Here is a 12928-nt window from a genome sequence, read left to right as displayed (position 1 = left end):
CCAGATCCTTGCAAACACTTGTTATTTTATGCTTCTGGGGATGATGGATATTCTTATGAGTGTGCCATGGTGTCTCATTAGAGTTTCGGTTGGCATTTCCCTGAAGATTAGTGGAGCTGAGCATCGTTTGAGTGCCTGTGGGTTATGGGTACCTCTTTGGAGAAATATCTATTCAAGTCCATTGCTCACTGTTGAATTGGGTTGTTTATCATTTTATTGTTTGGTTTTAGGGATTCTTAGGTGTGTTGATAGTGATTCCTTATCAGATCGATGATTTAGAAATACTTTCTAGGGATAGGTGGAGATGTCTTTACATAGAGTTAAAATCCTCTAAATTGGCAATCTGCAGTTCCACTTTTTACAATTCTTTTGTGTACTTGAACCCATTTGGAAGAGGAAAGAGATTATCTGTACTTCAGCTCTTCATGTACCACAGAACATTATTTGAAATATTGTGATATCTTACTCATCTTAATTTGTCTATGATTTTGTATAGTTGCCCAATCTTAAGTTAAGGGAAAGCCCTCATAAAGGGCCTTGGATAATGCATTTCCCTTAAAAATGACCCCTTATAACCCTTTCTGAACCATGCATAACCAAACAAAACATCACAGCAGTTCCTCACTGGCTGCTTTAACAGTGTTTCCATCTTAACAGCCCATGGATTAAAGGAACTGTGTGGTATGGATGTGAGGCTTGAGGACAATAATTGTCTAACAAAGCCCTGAATCCTGTCATTGTCTTCTGTCTCTGAACACGCAGCACTATTTTTAAAAGTTATGGTGAGGCCGGCACCGTGGCTTAACAGGCTAATCCTCCGCCTTGCGGCGCCGGCACACCGGGTTCTAGTCCAAGTTGGGGCGCCAGATTCTATCCCGGTTGCCCCTCTTCCAGGCCAGCTCTCTGCTATGGCCCGGGAAGGCAGTGGAGGATGGCCCAAGGGCTTGGGCACTGCACCCCATGGGAGACCTGGAGAAGCACCTGGCTCCTGGCTTCGGAACAGCGCGGTGCGCCGGCCGCAGCGCGCCGGCCGCGGCGGCCATTGGAGGGTGAACCAACGGCAAAAAGGAAGACCTTTCTCTCTGTCTCTCTCTCTCTCTCACTATCCACTCTGCCTGTCCAAAAAAAAAAAAAAGTTATGGTGAAGCCTTCAAGTCATCTTAAGACCAGGGTTTAAATCTTTGAATCTTCAGCTTTCATCATCAACAGAACTACACACTGTACAGGGTAATTGTTCAATGCGATATTTTTTCCTGTTTAAAAGTAAAAATACAAGCAGGACCCCCAAGGAACATGCAGTATCTTAAGAGAGGTGGAGGAGCAGAAGGAATGGAAAGGATTAGTTGGGGAGGGCAGTGTAGAAAAGGCCAGTTATATAGAGACTTGCAAAGAATGTGAGTTTCAGAGGGCTTGAGAGGCAGTAGACATTTTTTCTTTGCTTTCTCCGTATAGTCTTTGAGTCTTGATTTTTGTTGAGACTTTAGCATGTAGCCAAAGACAGCATATCATAACATTTGATGCTTTGTTTCTCTTCTAGAGTTTCTTCTAAATGTATCTTTTATACATCAAAATATGTTCCTAATGGCCATCACAATTCTAAATCTTCCCTAGAAACTCTTGGGAATCATCAAGCTAATCACAGGATTATTTTGAGGGGCTATCTATCAGGCAGAGGGTGTATGCAGGGAGGTTTTAGCTTTGATGTGGACAAGCCCATTGCAAACACAAAAAGAGTACACTTGGTTACAGGTCTAAGCTAACATATGCTGCCCTGGGTGATTGAAAAATTAGGGCAAGGAGTAAGCCAGGTGATAGACAACCTGGAAATCTGACCCCAGAATATGTAGTTAGCAAAATGACCTATTTCATGATTTACTAATACAAAAAAATGACCTCACATGGGTTTTGTTAGGGGTAATTGGGCATGGAAATTCCAGCACTAATGAGAAATCACTGTACAAAGAGACTGCTGCATTACCAGACCCCCAAATGTTCCACTGGCTTGATGGGAACTTGTTTGTTCTACAATTCCTTGTCTAACTTATGCACTCAAAGGGCTTAACATTTGAAAGAAGTGGAAGCACATAAGAAGACTCTGTACAGATGAATGAAAGTGAGATGAGTAGTAACAGAATACAATTGATGAGAATATTTACCTAATAATGCATTTCTCCAAAAGAGGTCACATTCCTTTATAAAAAGGCGTTTTTAAAGAGATCAAATCATGCAATACTGGTACAAATTCAGCAGTGCAAACAGCCCGAGCTGATATGGTAGCTGGGAGATTCCTGGGCAGCAGTTCAAAAGGCCTGTCAGAGCATGAGACTCAAAGGGGCCTCTGAGCTTTCCTATTGTTTGAAGACTTAGAATGACAACAAAGAAGGGTCTTCAGAGGAACCTTGTGGACCTTGTCTAGGGAAGAGGCTACCATGCAAATTCCAATATAGATACCAGAGTTTCTTAGTTGCTTAAGCAAGGAAGAGAAATACTTTTAAACCCAGTCCCCCACTGAGATTGGTGGGCTTTAATGTGGGGAGAATTTGGAGGTTTGTGTTCCTGCAGCTGTGACTGTGGGTTATTGCTGAGCTGCTACCTACTGATTCAATGGCTTTGGCACCAGTTCTGGTGGTTGCTTGTTATCCTTGACATGGCAGGTTCCAGCGAGGAAGATGAACCAGGGCAGAGCCGAAGCTGATTCTTGGCATATGCAGAGTGAGCAGTACCCACACTGCTGATTTAAACCCCCTACTGTCTGGATTTTCTTGCTATTTCTGTGTATCTCAACCTGATCATAGGGTGGGAGGCCTAACTGACTAATCTGATTGCCCCTTTCCCAAAGGACTTGTTGAGTTGAGAGCAAGAGATGCTATAAGATGCCAATCTGTCTCCTTTCTCACGGATAGAAAGTGATGTTGGACAGGGACTATTCCTTTCCTTTGGGTGCCAGGCTGTGCATGCTGTATGCTTTTCACAAACACTGTGGGTGTTTCCTTGTCCACAGGCTGGAAAAAGTGTTCCTGAGAAAGAAATCAACGCAGAGAAAGCAGAACCAGGAGATGAACAGGAGGGGCAGCCATATGAGGATGAAGTTATAGTACCCAGACTCAAACTCAGCACATCTCAGCATTTTAGCTCTGTAAAACATTGACCTCTCTTTTATGGTTAAATAATCTCAAGTGAGTTCGTCATCTCATACCCCATTTATTCCCACTTCCCTCCAGTAGCCAGCTCCCCTCTTTCACATTGCCAACTAGGTTACCTCAAGGTTAGTATGTGGGGGTCTTCCAAATTACTCCTCCCTATTATCAATCTTTCACCGTGTTGGTTAAACATTGCCAGGGATTTACAATTTCTGTTTCTAAATCAAAGAGGACTGGACACATGATGCCCTCCTTCCCATGCTGCCCTGCCCTATTCTTGCATAGGACTGTACACATTGACCATTGTGTGTTGCCCATAAGTAATCTGAATATCCTTTGTGATTTATTATGTTGGTATTTTTGCCAGGGTTTTCATCTAAATGTCTCAACACTCTGAATTCCATGAAGAAATTTCACCCCTCTGCTTCCTGACTTAAATCAAAAGCTTTCTCTGGTTACTAACATTGACAAGTGCATATCATAGCTATTCACAAACCTGCATTGTAACTATACTTTGTGTATTGGGAGGAAGTAAAAATCCACTTTTCTCAGTGGCTGAATGTGTAATTGGGTGATTTGAGTTTACATCTTTATTGATAAACTCACAGCAACACTATCCACCCCTTTGTATTCATTCCACAGATTTGTGCAGAGGAGCCACAAAGTTAATGCGTAAGAATGAGCGATGGAGACCAAGAAGCACCATCAAGTGGACTGAGCTCTCAGTGCTGTGTCCTGTGGGTGTTTGTGTGTGCATTATCCCTCACAGATTGTCACTTCTCAGGGGGAACAGTAGAGGTGGCAGGCATGTTTAAATCACTCTCAAGAGCAGCATCTGGGACACAATGGTGCCTTGTTACAATCTTCTGCATCAGTAATGGAATTAGAGATACATATGACAGAAAATTGCTACAGCTTGCACCAAAGAGCACTTATGTTTTGCACACAATAGGTTTTAGAAACTTGTTTCTTTAAAGAAAACTCAATTGCAAATTGAAGTTTACGAAACTTTCACCCTTAGGAACAAAAGAGTTACATCTGTAGCAAAGTCTGTACAAGGCAGTTCTAAGCATTAAGTGGCAACATATAATATAAAATAGTTTTCCTAATACTTGTTTGATTTCTATCACCTCATGTTCTGGTGTGTTTCACAGTACTATCATTTAAATCACCTTTTATAAAAAAGTTCTTATAAAAAACCCTCAAACCCCAAAACTGGCCAAAAATTGGGTTCACAATTCTTTCCCAATAACTGCTTGGCATCTCAGATAGTTCAATGCTTGGGCTTACCTCTCCCTGTTGTCTCTTCTAAGAATACAGTCTATAGCCCTTGGCTTCTATGAACACTTGGGATAGGCTTGGAGTTCTTGGAACACTGTGTGCCCTGTGTTTCCTCCCAGTTACAGGACCATTGATGATCTTCAGGTGTTCATCATCACAGCAAACAGCACAATCTTATTTTAGCCCTTGTCGTAGACAGAGACAGTTTTCTTGAGTTGTTTAAAAGCATAAAACTCCTCGACATCTGGTAGACCTGAGGATAACCTTTCTTTGTCCCTAACATTTTGAATGAGCAAAGTAACAGGTCAACTTGCCCTTGGAGCTGATATAGTCACAGCTGTGTCCTCTGACCCTTGAGGACGTGGAGGGCTATGTGACTTCCCAGGTCACACTGGAAAAGAAGCAGAGTTGGCACCCTACCTTCTGATTTTCACCCAAATGAATGAATGCTCCTTGTTTCTCTTGCATGCAGAGTCCTGGGATGGAGTCTGCATTTGTCCTAACACATTGTAGCAACCTGTGTATGGAAGCCCATGGGGACTGTCCCTTCCTATCAGGGTCACTTAGGACCCTAAGTTCTCTCTTGTCAGCTTGGCCAACCAAAGGGGATGAAGTTCTTGTGCTGTTTGAAGATGCAGATGCTCATGTGCCGTAACCTGGGCTTGCACGGTCCTCATCCTTACACTTTCCCTGTATGGATGACCACCTTCTGTCTGGATGTAGGAGAGGCATGCATGAGTTCATGGAGGGCTGCTGTGCTGGTTGTTGGTATAAGACTGTTAAACAAGAGCTCTTCAAAAAGTTCATGGGAAATTTTTTTTAAATAACTAAATTTTTATACCAAAATAAACCAAAAATGTAATTTTTATAACACATCTGAATGGATCTAGTTTGAGGCACTAAGAAAGATGAGACAGCTGTTTGAAAAGAGGTATGAATAGGGCAATAAGAATTCTAAAATTGAAACAAGAACAAACATCAGAAGTTGGGGTGAATGAATTGGGAAGTAAGCACTCCTGAACAAAATGCACATGGGGACAATGCCCCAAAGAAATAATCAATTTATAAATGGCGAGGCTGTTTTAAGACAGGATGAGACCACAGTGAAAATGCAGCCCACAGTGGCACAGCATTCATTATCAAGTTTCAAGGAAAAAAATTAAACTTGCTCTTGCCCGATGATAGCAACACCCTAGACATTTCAATCTGTTCAGCTGATACAATTCTACTGAAAAATTAAAGTGGAGCAAACTTTCTGCTTGATGGGTGCCCAAACAGCTACACGTGGACTAGCTGCAAACACGGGTGGAGTTTTCCATGGTAATTTTCAACAAGTGGCATCAAGATCCTGAAGCATTCCTTTGAGAGTTGCAGCAGGGGATAAAACACGGGTTTCCCAGCCTGGCTCTTGAAGAGAAAGCATCCAGCAATGTCCACCAAGAGATGTGAGTGCTTTGGTCAAAGCAAAACCACAGTGGTCCAGAGTAGAGGTCATCGCCACCGTGTTTTGGGGATGCCCAAGGCCACCGTGTTTTGAGGATGCCCAAGGCACTTGGTTGCTGACTTTCTGGAGGGCCAGACAAGGAGGAAGTCTACTTGTTCTGAGGATGTTTTGAGAAAGTTTGCCAAAACTTTAGCAAAAAAACCAGCCAGGAAAGCTGCTCCAGAGTGTCCTGCCATACTCCTACTCATCCTTTTAATCAAACCAGGGCAATTTTATAAGCATTTGATGGGAAATCATTATAATCCAGACTTCTCTTTGTTTTCTAGTCTTAAACAATATTTAAAGAACACCGCATTTCTTAATAAAGAAAAGACTGCATTGACGTGGTTGAGTTCCTAAAACCTGTACTCTTCTGTTATTACTGTTTCCAGTTCCTTGCGCTGAGAAATAATGTTTACATTTTTATTTTTATAAATATGTAATATGGTTCTTTTTAAGCACATGGAGAGAGAGAGAGAGAGAGAGAGAGAGCAAGAGAGAATGAGTGAGAGAGAATGAATCAGAGGTGCTGAAGAGACCATGGATAAAAGCTGGTAGTCTAGGTCAAGTGTATTTTATAAACTAAGAAGAAAGCAGATCTTCAGTGAAAACTTGTATATTGAGACAAGTGAAAATACAAGATTGCTTTTCATATTTGGGAAGAATTCTATTTCTTAACCTCAATGGAGGCATCTGCAGGCTGCTGTTGCCTTGCTGAGGCTGGGGGTGGGGATGGCAAGCACCCTCAGGGACACTGACATTGGTCTTTTCATGCCTGGAAGCCAGCATGGATCTACCATGAGTAAAGCATTCAACAGAGTCATTGATGATGTCCTCCAGGGGTTCATAATTCATCTTTCTGTAAGAACACAAGGGAGGCATTTGGTAAGTTCCAAAAAGTGGTAAAGAGTGAAATGCCAGCTCAGAAGAGTGGAAGTCGGCTTCCCGGTTTCCCGTGGGGGCTGTAGAAGGAGGAAATGAAGACCTCAGCAGGTGAGGAGGAGGCTTGCAGGAGGGGCTGAGTGCACAGCAGGAAGTTCCTGCATCTCCAGGTTGGGGCAAGCTTTGTGCATTCCAGCTCCAACTGTGAAACCACAGCTTTCCAAGGCACTCCCCTTGCCTCAACAATGAGGCTACCCATGGGCATCCTTTATGGGAGTGTGAAATTGAGTAGTTTGAACTTAAAATTTTATCATTAAAATTTGGAGGTATATTTTAACAGGTTTAGGAAATGTTTAGTTTTAAGATTTTAAATTTTAAGGATTTTGAAACAATGCCCTTGGTTTTGCTTCTTCCATCTGTAACCACAAATTATATTTTCCTTGACCTCCTATGATGTTATTTATTCCATTCCCATGATAGATAACTGTGACATTAGATCTAAGGAACAACTTCACTGCTTAATTTAGAAGAATGGATAACTCAAGAAAGGAGATGATGCAATGTGACTTCAGCTTGTAGATTATTTTCTACCTAGTTAGCATCTACTTTCTCATAATGCAGACTCTGTTACTCATGAATGAAAAGATTTTATCTTGTTTCTCATATCTGCTACATCTAATGTGGTCTGGCATTTTTTTGAAAAATTCAAAAAAAAATGAATAAACAAGTTAATAAGAGAGCCATCAACTTTTTCAGTTTTGGTAGGGGAGTATTTGATGTATGATAGTCATGTTGTAAGAGTTCCTAACTCCACATAACTTGAACTGAACACAAGGTACAGGTCTCTGGTTTGTTGCAAACTCTGGAAGTCAGCATGTTACAGATGTGCGGTACTGAATTAGCAGTGATACAACCAGCAACGGGCAGTGTCCTGCCTTTGTGTAAATAAGAGTGCATATAGTTATATTTTAAGCCTCGTTAGAGAAAAGTGGCAGCAGGAAACAGATAATGAAAATAGACAGCTTTGGATCACCGTTAGCCCATTTGTCAAGAGATTAGAACTATATAACTACATAGAGAGAGACTTAGGGGAGAAAATTGTGGCTCTGCCCACACTGAATGTGACGTCATTATTCACAAGTGGAAGGGCACCGCTGGGCACTGGAGAAGACTTGATCATAAGTCTTGGGGAATTAAATGGCCAGGCTTCCCTAACACCAAAGACATCTCTGCTCGTACTCTATGTTTGCTACCCTGTTTAGACACCCCAGCTGTTGAGTCAGCTGCTATCTTTTTTCACTGTTTCTAGTGTATGATGTTACAGTGAATTTAAATTGGCCTGAGCAGAACCTGCAAGAACCATTTCAGCACAACAGTAACATTTACCCCCAAAGTCTGCTCTGAAAGGGTCTGTGTAGGTCTTGTGTCACCGTCTATGAAAATGCACACTTCACAGCTCCACTGAGGAAATCAAGCTCACTGGGTGCACGGAGTCAATGAACTTGAGCAGAGTCTGGGTCTCATAAGGAAAATGATAAGAATACCTGATCCTGACCAGCAGCCGTGGTATTCGCAGTTTGTGTTGCCACTTGAATGACTGCCTCTGTGATGCTGGCTTCAGGAATAAGGGCATCATGGCAAAAATGCTAGGTGACTCAAATAATATTAACATAGAAATAAGACAGGCTAAAGAACAGCCTATGATGTGTCATTTTATCTGACTGAAGAATTTATAGTAAAACTTTCACAGAAATATTAAGAGTATTTATATATTCAGACTGGAATTCACTTTTCACACATCTAATTTTTCTAGTTGATGTGGAAAGCACTTAGATTTGGTCTTAGAAATGTACTTACTTTGTACATAAATAGAAGACAGCACTTTACGTGTGGCTGGTGGTGGAACATTATTGTAATGGGGATGAGCACTGTGTGAGTGCTTTCCCCTAACTTCAGAAAGCAGAAGCCAACTGAACCTTGGGCTTGCGAAGAACGTGGGAACAGGTGTGAGAGGAGACTCTCCCACACTGCTGGCACCTAATGGCTACCACAGATTTAATGAAAAATTATCCCCCACAACCCTGAATTTGAAAAATGCCTCCAATTTATTTACATACAGTTGGACAGCAAGTGAATATTAACAACAGGCACCAAAGACAAACATTGGCAGAGCAGGGCTGGTGCACCTATACTTGCGTTATTCCCTAATGAAATTATTGGGAGAGAAGTACTAAATCACACTCTTGTCCTGAGCTCTGGAGACAAGAATAATCAATGCTGGGACATCATACAGGGACAAATAGGGAATGGTCCTTACAGCTGTGCAATAAACACCCCAACCTAACGCTCAGCAATGTAAACAAACATTTGTGATGACACAGATTCTGTGGGTCTGGAACCACTGATCTCCACTTCACAGGATCCACGTGAGAGTCATGTGCCCATACCTCACCTGGTTGACGATGCCTTTCAGGTGGAGACTGCAAGTCCAGGCACTGTGGTCCCTACCCGACTTCCTGAGCTCTTGGGAAGGTGGCTCGGTGTGTGCGGAGCTGTTCCAACTGCTCTCTCTGGGCAGAGGCGATCACTGGAGCATGTTACGCGGCCACCGTCTGGCTCTGCCTTCCCTACAATGAACATCAATATTCTCCCACCCTGTTCAATGCAATGTCTAGTATCTTTGATTCACTGGTAGCACATTCTATACCAACTCAAACAAAGATGGACTGCAGAAGTCAAGTCCTTAGTTTTTCTCAGTGAATGTGGTGCAGAAGAGAATCGGGTCCGAGGCCATCATGGGTGCATGCATGCTTTGGGGAAGCGCCTGTCCCATCGGCTCTGCCCTATCGCCAGAGCGCCCCCACCTGGCTGAGGCTCCCATCTGACGAGGTGTGGGGGCAGATTTACAAACTGGCCACCTCTCCATGTGATCCGGAGGGACTTCTATGGGGTCCTACAAATGTGTTTTCTGACAGGCAACAAAATCTTGAGAATCCCAAAGTCCAAAGGTCCTGCTCTGATCTTTAGCTGTTTGAAAGCACTTTGGGAGGAACACAAAGGATAAAGATGCTAAATTCCACCTGATTCTGATAGCTGATTGGCTCCATACTATAAAACCAAATATGTCATCCACAGCTTCTGCCTTGGTGGCATAAGTTTGTGTACTCAAGTAATAAAATCATTATTTAGCTAAAAAAATATTTTGCATAAGTTACATAGTCCATTTTGGCATCCCAAGTTTTGTAATAATTACAGATTTTTCATACCTAATGAGAGCAAAGGGTGTTAACCCCTGAAACCTCAGAATTCTGAGACACTAACAGCATTCAAAGATGCATCCCATTAGAATATTCATGCTACTGGCCGAGCTGCAGCTCAATAGGCTAATCCTCCGCCTAGAGTGCCGGCATACCGGGTTCTAGTCCCGGTCGGGGCGCCGGATTCTGTCTCGGTTGCCCCTCTTCCAGTCCAGCTCTCTGCTATGGCCCAGGAGGGCAGTGGAGGATGGCCCAAGTGCTTGGGCCCTGCACCCGCATGGGAGACCAGGAGAAGCACCTGGCTCCTGGCTTTGGATCAGGGTGGTGCGCCGGCCACAGCGGCCATTGGAGGGTGAACCAACGGAAAAGGAAGACCTTTCTCTCTGTCTCTCACTGTCCACTCTGCCTGTAAAAAAAAAAGAATATTCATGCTACTCAATGTTTCTATCCCACTACTGTTCAATATGACAGCATAATTTTATTAGCTCATCCCAATGGTTTTCTTTTTCAATCTTGTAAGAGAAGACCCATGCTCAGCCTACGCATCGGGAAGCTGCATCAAAGCATCTCTAAGTCTACACTTAACAAGCTGGACTTTGAGTGAAGATTTAACTGAGCACTTATCCTGCTTGCTCTGAATGCAGATGTTATAACGAGGGCCACAGGTGCACTGCGGCTATGGAGGGCTTCTCTCTTGTCAGCACAGTGTCAGTTTGAATGCATGGCTAGCATGCAGGAGGGTGTGTGGACACCACAGCTCTCTTCTCTCAGACTCAAGGACTTTTCACACTCTGGATGCCTACCTAGTCCTGGGGACGTGTACTTTATGTCCCTTCTATAAAAGTTGACTTAGGGGAGCAGCAAGATGGTGGAATAGGAAGGGAGCACACTGATAGTCCGGGAAGAGACAGTTTAATAAAAATGGAGATACTGCAGGTTCAAGGAAGAGTAGGGGAAGAAACAGGAGAGGAAACTCTTCTGGAGCTAGTGATTCACATTGGACCTGCGTGGAGAGCATGGGAACCCACGATTCGGGACACCAGCGGCGGAATCAACACACCAGCGCTGGAACGCGAGGTGAGCCGAACCTCAATAGCCCGAGACACTGGCGGGCAAGCAGAAAGAGGAGACTAGAGGGAACGAGGCTTGAAACCCCATGGGGAAAAGTTCACCTGGCTAACTAGAAGAGAGAGGGGAAAAAAAAAAGTGACCGATATGGACACGAGTTTCTCTCTCTCTGCTCACTTCTCAAAGGAGAGCAAGACAAAGAGCAGGTGCCATTTTGGACATATGTCATAAGTGGGGTGACCTCAGTCAGGACCGCACCTGCCCTCAGCCAATCAGAAAAACCTGACTCTTGGGGGGTGTGTGTGAAATAACAGGAGATTAGGACCTAGTGAATGTGTGGTGCTAATGAACTGAGACCGTGAAAAAAGAGACGGTGGGGGAGAGAACTCACGGAATTCACGTGAGTACTCTCCAGAGATGCTAAACTGTTCAGTAGCATTGACAACCCAGTGGGAGACTGCAGGAGAATTTGAGCCCACACTGAGGGCAGCACAGATTCCCTGTGTGGTCCTTGGGAAAGAGCTTCCCATCTCTGGCTCCTGTGTGTATATAATTCTCCTGCTAACTACCTCTAATTCCGCTCAGCTGTGTGGAATTACTTCCCTTTTGAATCAAAAAAAGAAAGAAAGAGAAAGAAAGAGAGGGAGTGTCTCATTTGGCACACCCTTAACCCTGAGGAACCAAACAGAGCTCTCAGGCCACACCCATTTCAAGCCTCTAAGGCTCCATCAAAAGCAGACAGTCCACTTAATACAGTCATAGTATAACAAGAAAAAAACACCACAGCAAGGGAAGGAGAATCCAAAGAATTTCTCTACAATGCCAAGCAACAAACGCAAAAAACTGAGAAAACAAGAACAAGGAATATATTATGACGCCCCCAAATGAACAAGACACCCCAAGCCAAGATTATGAAGATGATGAGATGGAAGAAATGTAAGATACGGATTTCAAAAAATTTATGATAAGAACAATTAGAAGTGTTCAAAAACAAATTCTTGAGCTACAGAATTCCTTACTGGACAGGATAGAAAATCTCCTTTGAGAAAATGAAATATTAAGGAGGAATCAAAATGAAATGCAGAAACTAGTAGAACAGGAAAGTGTGATAGTGAAGAGAAATCAAAATGAAATGAAGAATTCAATAGATCAAATGACAAACACATTAGAGAGCCTTAAAAACAGAATGGATGAAGCAGAAGAGAGAATATTGGACTTAGAAGACAGAGAACAGGAAAGGAAACAGTCAAATCAAAGAAAATAAGAGGAATCAGAAATCTAAAAAATATTGTCGGGAATCTACAGGATACTATTTAAAAAACCTAACATTCGGGTTCTAGGAGTTCCTGAAGGCATGGAGAGGGAGAAAGGATTAGAAGGCCTTTTTAGTGAGATACTAGCAGAAAATTTTCCAGGTTTGGAGAAGGACAGAGACATCCTAGTACAGGAAGCTCATAGAACCCCTAATAAACGTGACCAAAAGAGATCCTCACCACGACACATAGTAATCAAACTCACCACAGTGAAACATAAAGAAAAGATGCTAAAATGTGCAAGGGAGAAACGTCAGATTACTCTCAGAGGATCTCCAATTAGACTCACAGCAGACTTCTCATCAGAAACCCTACAAGCTGGAAGGGAATGGCGAGACATAGCCCAGGTACTAAGAGAGAAAAACTGCCAGCCCAGAATATTATATCCTGCAAAGCTCTCACTTGTAAATGAAGGTGAAATAAAGACCTTTCACAGCAAACAGAAATTGAAAGAATTTGTCGCCACTTGTCCAGCCCTGCAGAAGATGCTTAAAGATGTGTTAC

Source organism: Lepus europaeus, chromosome 15 (genome assembly GCF_033115175.1).
Source record: "Lepus europaeus isolate LE1 chromosome 15, mLepTim1.pri, whole genome shotgun sequence".
NCBI lineage: Eukaryota > Metazoa > Chordata > Mammalia > Lagomorpha > Leporidae > Lepus > Lepus europaeus.
This window is presented reverse-complemented; position numbering follows the sequence as displayed.